The sequence below is a fragment of the Somniosus microcephalus genome, unplaced genomic scaffold, assembly GCF_052327205.1.
Source record: "Somniosus microcephalus isolate GS21.2 unplaced genomic scaffold, FLI_Smic_1.0 unresolved_chr4, whole genome shotgun sequence".
Lineage (NCBI taxonomy): Eukaryota > Metazoa > Chordata > Chondrichthyes > Squaliformes > Somniosidae > Somniosus > Somniosus microcephalus.
In genome coordinates, this window is record NW_028225182.1 from 8,913,726 (window position 1) to 8,921,022 (window position 7,297).

Genomic DNA, 7,297 nt, shown 5'->3' on the forward strand with positions numbered 1-7,297 from the left:
AGATGAACTGGGCCTCATTGTGTATCAGTTTTCTCTCACTCAGACGTATCTGATTGGTGAAGTTAAATAAAGAACAAGGGAGAAGCCACTGTAGCCCTATTGACAGGAGAATAAACTAGCCATACATCTCTCACGTTCCCCAATTCTAACAGAAGTGTAATCGAATTGAAACGTTCACTCTGTTTCTTTATCCAAATATACTGCCTGACCTCTTAAGAATTTCCACCATTTTCCGTTTCTATTTGAGATTCCCAGCATTTGCAATAATTTTCTTTTGTCACTTAAAATAAACCCACTGGTTGTTTGTGTGGTTGTTCTTGATGAGCAGAGCACTTAAGACCGAAACAGTGAATTTGTCTTTTCGAACTGTCTGCTGAAGCGCCGCCCAGGCCCACTGCTACAGTTAATGAGCTGTGTTGAATATTGGATGGGATAAAAATTGATAAAGAGGAGGTACTAGAATGCTGGCTGTACCAGGACCAGTTGAAATGCATCCTAGGATGCTGAGGGGAGTAAAGGTGGGAATTACGGAGGTGCTGACCATAATCTTCCAATACTCATTGGATATGGGGTGGTGCCAGACGTCTGGAGAATCGCAAATGTTACACCCTTGTTGATAAAAGTGTATAAATTTCAACCCAGCAACTACACGCCAGTCAGCTTAACATCGGTAGTGAGGAAGCTTTTAGAAAGGGTAACCCTGCACAAAATGACCAGTCACTTGGACAAGTGTGGATTAATTAAGGAAAGTCTGCTCGGATTTGTTAAATGCAAATCGTCTTTTCCCAACCTGATTGCATTTTTTGATGAGGTGAAAGAGAGGGTTGATGAGGGAAATGCAGTTGATGTGGTGGACATGGACTTCCAAAAGGCATTTGATAAAGTGCCACGTAACAGGCTTGCCAACAAAGCTGAAGCCCATGGAATAAAAGGGACAGTGGCAGCATGGATGTCAAATTGGCTAAGTGACAGGAAACAGAGAGTAGTGCTAAACTGTTGTTTCTCTGAATGGAGGAAGGTACACAGTGGTGTTCCCCAGGGGTCGGTACTAGGACCACGGCCCTTCTTGACATATATTAATCATTTGGAGTTAGGTGTCCAGGGCACAATTTCAAAATTTGCTGATGATACAAAATTGGAAGTGTAGTGAGCAGTGAGGAGTATAGTGATAGACTTCAAGAGGACATGGATCGGCTGGTGGAATGGGCGGACATGTGGCAGATGAAGTTAAAAACAGAAAAGTGCAAATTGATACATTTTGGTCGGAAGAATGAGGAGAGGCAATATAAACTAAAGGATACATTTCCAAAGTGGTTGCAGGAACAGAGATACCTGGGGGTGTATGTACACAAATCGTTCAATGTGGCAGGACAGGTTGAGAAATCAGTTTAAAAAGCTTACAGAATCCGGGGCTTTATAAATAAAGGCGCAGAGTACAAAAGCAAGGAAGTTATGATGAACCTTTATAAAACACTGGCTCGCCCACAACTGCAGAAATTATGTGTTACAGAAAATGTTATCCTGTGCAATAACTGGTCCCATTAAATTAAACAAAAGTTGCCCCAGATTCCTGGTGACTTAAGCAATGAATATTTTAAACCAGACTCCTGAAATTCAATCGGCCTGGGTGTCCTTGTGCACCAGTCGCTGAAGATATGCATGCAGGTGCAGCAGGCGGTTAAGAAGGCAAATGGTATGTTGGCTTTCGTACCGAGAGGATTCGAGTACAGGAGCAAGGATGCCTTGCTGCAGTTGTACAGGGCCTTGGTGAGACCACATCTTGAGTATTGTGTGCAGTTTTGGTCGCCTTATCTGAGGAAGGATGTTCTTGCCATGGAAGGAGTTCAGCGAATATTGACCAGGCTGATACCTGGGATGGCAGGAATGACATATGAGGAGGGATTGGGAGGATTGGGCTCGTACTCGCTGGAGTTTAGAAGAATGAGGGGGGATCTCATTGAAACTTATAAAATTCTGACAGTACTGGAAAGACTAGATGCAGGGAGGATGTTCCTGATGGTCGGGGACTCCAGAACCAGGGGTCACAGTCTAAGGATAAGGGGTAGGCCATTTAGGACAGACATGAGGAGGAATTTCTTCTCCCAGAGAGTGGTGAACCTGTGGAATTCTCTACCACAGAAGGCAGTAGAAGCCAATTTATTAAATATATTCAAGAAGGTGTTGGATATATTTCTTAAGGCTAAAGGGAGCCAGGTGTATGGGGTGAAAGCAGTGACCGGTTACTGAAATTGGCTGATCAGCCATGATCGCATTGAATAGCGGAGCAGGCTCGAGGGGCCGAATGGCCTACTCCTGCTCCTATCTTCTATGTTTCCATGTTTCATCCCTGGGATCACATGGGCCAGACCAACCAATCAAAAAGGGGGATTCCTATGAGGCGAATTGGGATTCCATTTATGTACGGAATCCCCATAAGCATATTAGAAATCTCCAAATAAAGAGCATTTCACACCACGGAAATAAAAATAAATGGTCACTTGTTCAAACGTAATGAAATTAATTAAAGATTTAAAATATAATTTAATTTTATGAAATATAAATTTGAACATTTTAAAGCAGGCCAGAATTTACCTAAAGTAATTTTAAATGTATGTATGTTTATATCATTAAAAAAAATATGTTTTAATCGACCGACAAAAATTGTGTTGCACAATGAAGGAATTGCTAACATGTTTGCTGGGTGACAGTCAAACTTTAATAACCTTTTTTATAGAATCAGAGATTTATGACAGACGCCGATTATTCGGTCCAGTGTTATCGTAGTGTAGTGGTTATCACGTTCGCCTAATGCGAAAAGTCCCTGGTTTGAAGCCGGGTGGAAACATTATGTAAATCGTGTTCATTTAAATAGTAGAAAAAATGGAACAATTCGCATTTCTAATGCAATGTAACAAAATCCTGCTACATTTGTGTTTCTCTGTACAGTTCTGCACTCACTCAAAGCACTACAGTGTCGCTCGCTCACTCCCGTTTCCAGCTCTGACCGTGCAGGCAGCCCCTCTCAAAGCTGCACATTCTGGCTGCTTTCAGTTGAATTGTGAAAGATTATTCAAGGGTCCTGCAGCTTTACTTCGGTTCACAACAGCAGATCTAAGCCACGTTTCTGCAAACTACGAACCATGTATTCCAGAATTCCAAGGTGTATAAGGAACTCAACCATTAAAATCCCTTTCATTAACCACAGGAGTTCAGGAAATTTTCTATGATTCTATAAAAAGTTATTAAAGTTTGACTGTCATCCGGTAAACATGTTAGCAATTCCTGCAGTGCGCAACAAAATGTTGTGGGTTGATTAATGATAATAGAAACAATTATGAAGTGTCTCACAGATTTAAATGATCCCTTAATACTGTTGGTTAACTAAAATCTATCAATCGCAGGTTAAAATGAGCAATTCATGTTGCATCTTTGAAAGAGCTAACCAATCAGTCCCACTCCGCTGCTCTTCCCCCATAGACCTGCTGACACTCCTGCCAGTGAAAACAGTATCCCCCATAAGTTTGATCACCTCTATTAAATCTCCCCTGACCAGTGATTAATGGAGTTCAACGCGGGCAAGTGTCAGATCATCCACTTGGGGCCTAGCAAAGATGGGTCAGTGTGTGGTCTGAAAACATCATGTCAGAAATAGGTTTTTATTCTGTGAAATAGCCGGTCCCATTAAATTTAACAAATATTGCCCCAGATCGCTGCTCTCTCAAGCAATGAACATTTTAAACCATTCTCCTAAAATGCAATGTGTAAAATGAGATATGGGTTAACAGTTCAGGAGATGCAAAGAGCAAAATAAATGAATGAAGTTTCGACTGTCCCTCAGTAACCATAATATCATGTCTTTCATTCTGCAAAATAAAGCTACCGGTTAATTAATGGTGATTAAAGCAGTTCTTATTTATTCACATTAGATGCATGTAATTAATTTAATAAAATTACATCGCATTCATGAATAAAAAATGGTGATACCAAAATTTCTTCCCTAACTGGGAATCGAAACCATCTCGCAGCGCTGATAGGAATACGTTATTGAATATACGTTATGATGCCATCGAAAAATGTCACAGTGCTAAATTAAAATCACTGCTATAATGTGTTTTGGTGTTGAAGAAGGGGATTGAAAATGACAATAAAAAGCCCATACTGCGTCCGCAGTGAGACAGAGTTCGAACTTAGAAAGTAGGTGGTGCTGCGAAGCAAAGTGCTTTCTCACCTTGTCAATATCTCTCGTCTATTTGCCGGTGATTCCCGATTCTGCCTGTCTCTCTGGCTCTGTTTATTCTGTGTGACCACCTGCAGGTTGATTTTGAGCGAATATCTGTGCTTGTGTCTTGTCACATTAAATAAATGAGGAATTGTGGCGCTTCTCTCCCTGATAATGGGGAAAGAGTGACACAGTCTTTGGAGCAAGTATCTGGTTATTGTGAAACGGCAAAGAAAACAATAATTCTGGAATTACCCGAAGGAACAGTGACCCCGACGTGATTTGGACACACAGCCTTCTAGATCTGGACGTCGGACGCGCTACCATTGCGCTATGAGGTCCTACAATATAAGTCGCGCTGTTTTTATATACACACGTTCCACAAACACTTTTTCATTCCTCCTGCCTTCTCCTGATTCCTCAGTGTCATGCACAGAAGCGCCTGATGCACTCATTTGTTTAACGTAACAAGCAGACACAAACACAGGTATTGCTTCAAAATCAACCCGCAGGTGGCCACAGAAACAATAAACAGAGCCAGAGAGAAAGACAGAATCGGGAATCTCTGGGAAATAGACAAGAGATATTGACAAGGAATAAAGCGCTTTGCGATCAGAAAATTGCCTGAACCCCTGTGGTTAATTAAAGGGATTTTGCTGCTTGAGTTCCTTATATACCTTGGGCTTCTGGAGAACTTGTTTCATAGTTTGCAGAAACGCGGCTCAAACATCTGTTGTGACCGGGCCGGAGCCACCAGGTACCTGACTGCAATCAGCGACAATGAAATACAGTTTCAATAGGCCCGGCTAGCTCAGTCGGTAGAGCATGAGACTCTTAATTTCAGGGTCGTGGGTTCGAGCCCCACGTTGGGCGGTATTTATTTCGTTAACTTTTATGTTGCTTTCAAAGCGTCATTAATTGAGCGATAACCTTGTTTTGCACAATGAAAGAAATGCGAACTGAGGAAATACTGCAGATGCTGGAAATCTGAATTGAGCAGAAAATGCTGGAGATACTCAGCAGGTCAGGCAGCTTCTGCGAAGAGAGAAACAGAGGTAACATTTCAGGTCGATAACCATTCTTCAGAACTGGAAAAAAGAGGTAATGGAACAGATTTTTAAGCAAGTGTAGGGGATTCTATGAGATCATGGCTGATCTATTGCCTCAATTCCATTCACCGGACATATCGCCATATCCCTTGATGCCCTTACCAGTCAGAAATCTACCGACTTCTGTTTTGAACATACCCAATGACTGAGCCTCCACAGCCCTCTGGGGTAGAGAATTCCAAAAATTCACCACCCTCTGTGTGAAGAAATGTCTTCTCCTCTCAGTCCTGAAAGGCCTAACCTTTATCCTGAGGCTGTGTCAGCTGGTTCTAGAAACCCCAGCCAAGGGAAACATTCTCCCAGCATCCAACCGATCAAACACTGTAATAATTTTGCATGCTTAATGAGATCCCCTCTCATTCTTCCAAATTGAAGAGATTGCAGGCCTAGTTTACTCAATCTCTTCTCATACGAGGTCAGTGACAGTCTTGCAAATGGTGACTTGATATTTGGTAGTGGGGTCATGGTCCAGGCGGAGGTAGGAGGAGGTGTTGGAGAGTTGGCGTACAGCTTCCGCTAGGTAGTGGTCGGTTCACCAAACAGCAACAGCACCACCCTTGTCAGAAGGTTTTGTGCTTTGCATGTTAACTGTTAACTGTTACCCATATCTCGTTTTACACAATATATGGGCTGCTCCAGCTCCTAATTCTTTTGTTCTTCGTTGTTATTTCCTCACACAGGAGAGCAATCTCGCCCCTGGACAAGCAGAAGGAGCAAGTTCCAACAAAATGATTCCGCAAACGTGATAACTGCTACACTGTGGAAACGTCTCCACTTTCAGTACCAGGTCAGATGGAAATGTTAAAATTTTCTGAGTGTGTAACTAGTAGAATAGATAAGGGAGAACCAGTGGATGTGGTGTATTTGGACATTCAGAAGGCTTTCGATAAAGTCCCACATAAGAGATTGGCGTGCAAAGTTAAAGCACATGGGATCGGGGGTAAGGTACTGACTTGGATAGAGAACTGGTTGGCAGACAGGAAGCAAAGAGTATGTCTAAACGGGTCTTTTTCCAAGTGGCAGGCAGTTACTAGTGGGGTGGGGCAGGGACAAGTGCTAGGACTCCAGCTACTCACAATATATATTAATGATCTAGAAGGTTGAACTAGATGTAATAACTCCAAGTTTGCAGACGACACAAAGCTGGGTGGGCATGTGTGCTGTGATGAGGATACAGAGTAACTCCAGTATGATATGGACAGGTTAGGTGATTTAGCAGAAGCATGGCAGATGCAGTATATTGTGGATAAATGTGAGGTTATCAACTTTGGTAGCAAAAACAGGAAGACAGCTATTATCAGAATGTCAATAGATTGGGAAAAGGGGAACTGCAATGACACCTGGGTGTCCGTGTGCACCAATCGCTGAAGGTAAGCATGCAGGCGCAGCACGTGGTTAAGAAGGCAAATGTTGGCCTTTAGAGTGAGAGGTTTCGAGTAGAGGAGCAAGGATGTCTTGCTGCAGTTGTACAAGGGCTTGGTGAGACCATACCTTGAGTATTGTGTGCAGCTTTGGTCACCTTAGCTGAGGAAGGATGTTCTTGCCATGGAGGGAGTGCAGCGAAGATTCACCAGACTGATACATGGGATGGCAGGAATGACGTATGAAGACAGATTGAGATGATTAGGCTTATATTCGCTAGAGCTAAGAAGAACGAGAGGGGATGGCATTGAAACTTACAAAATACTAACAGGACTAGACACACTAGATGCAGGAAGAATGATCCCGATGGTGCGGGAATCCAGAACCAGCGGTCACAGTCTAAGGATAAGGGGTAAGCCACTTAGGGCTGAGATGAGGAGGAATTTCTTCACCCAGAGAGTGGTGAACCTGTTGAATTCTGTACCACAGAAGGCAGTTGAGGCCAATTCATTAAATATATTGAAGAAGGAGTTAGATATATTTCTTAAGGCTAAAGAGATAAAGGGTTATGGGGAAAAAGCAGGGACAGGGTACTGAATGTGGATGA

The 7,297-nt window shown here is 42.6% G+C and overlaps 1 non-coding gene across 1 annotated transcript; it reads left to right on the plus strand.

The window, feature by feature from the left end:
* Positions 1 to 5,019: 5,019 nt before the first annotated feature.
* On the plus strand, positions 5,020 to 5,092 carry trnak-cuu (transfer RNA lysine (anticodon CUU)). Its single transcript has one exon. It is a non-coding gene; the product is annotated as a tRNA-Lys (tRNA).
* Positions 5,093 to 7,297: the final 2,205 nt, after the last annotated feature.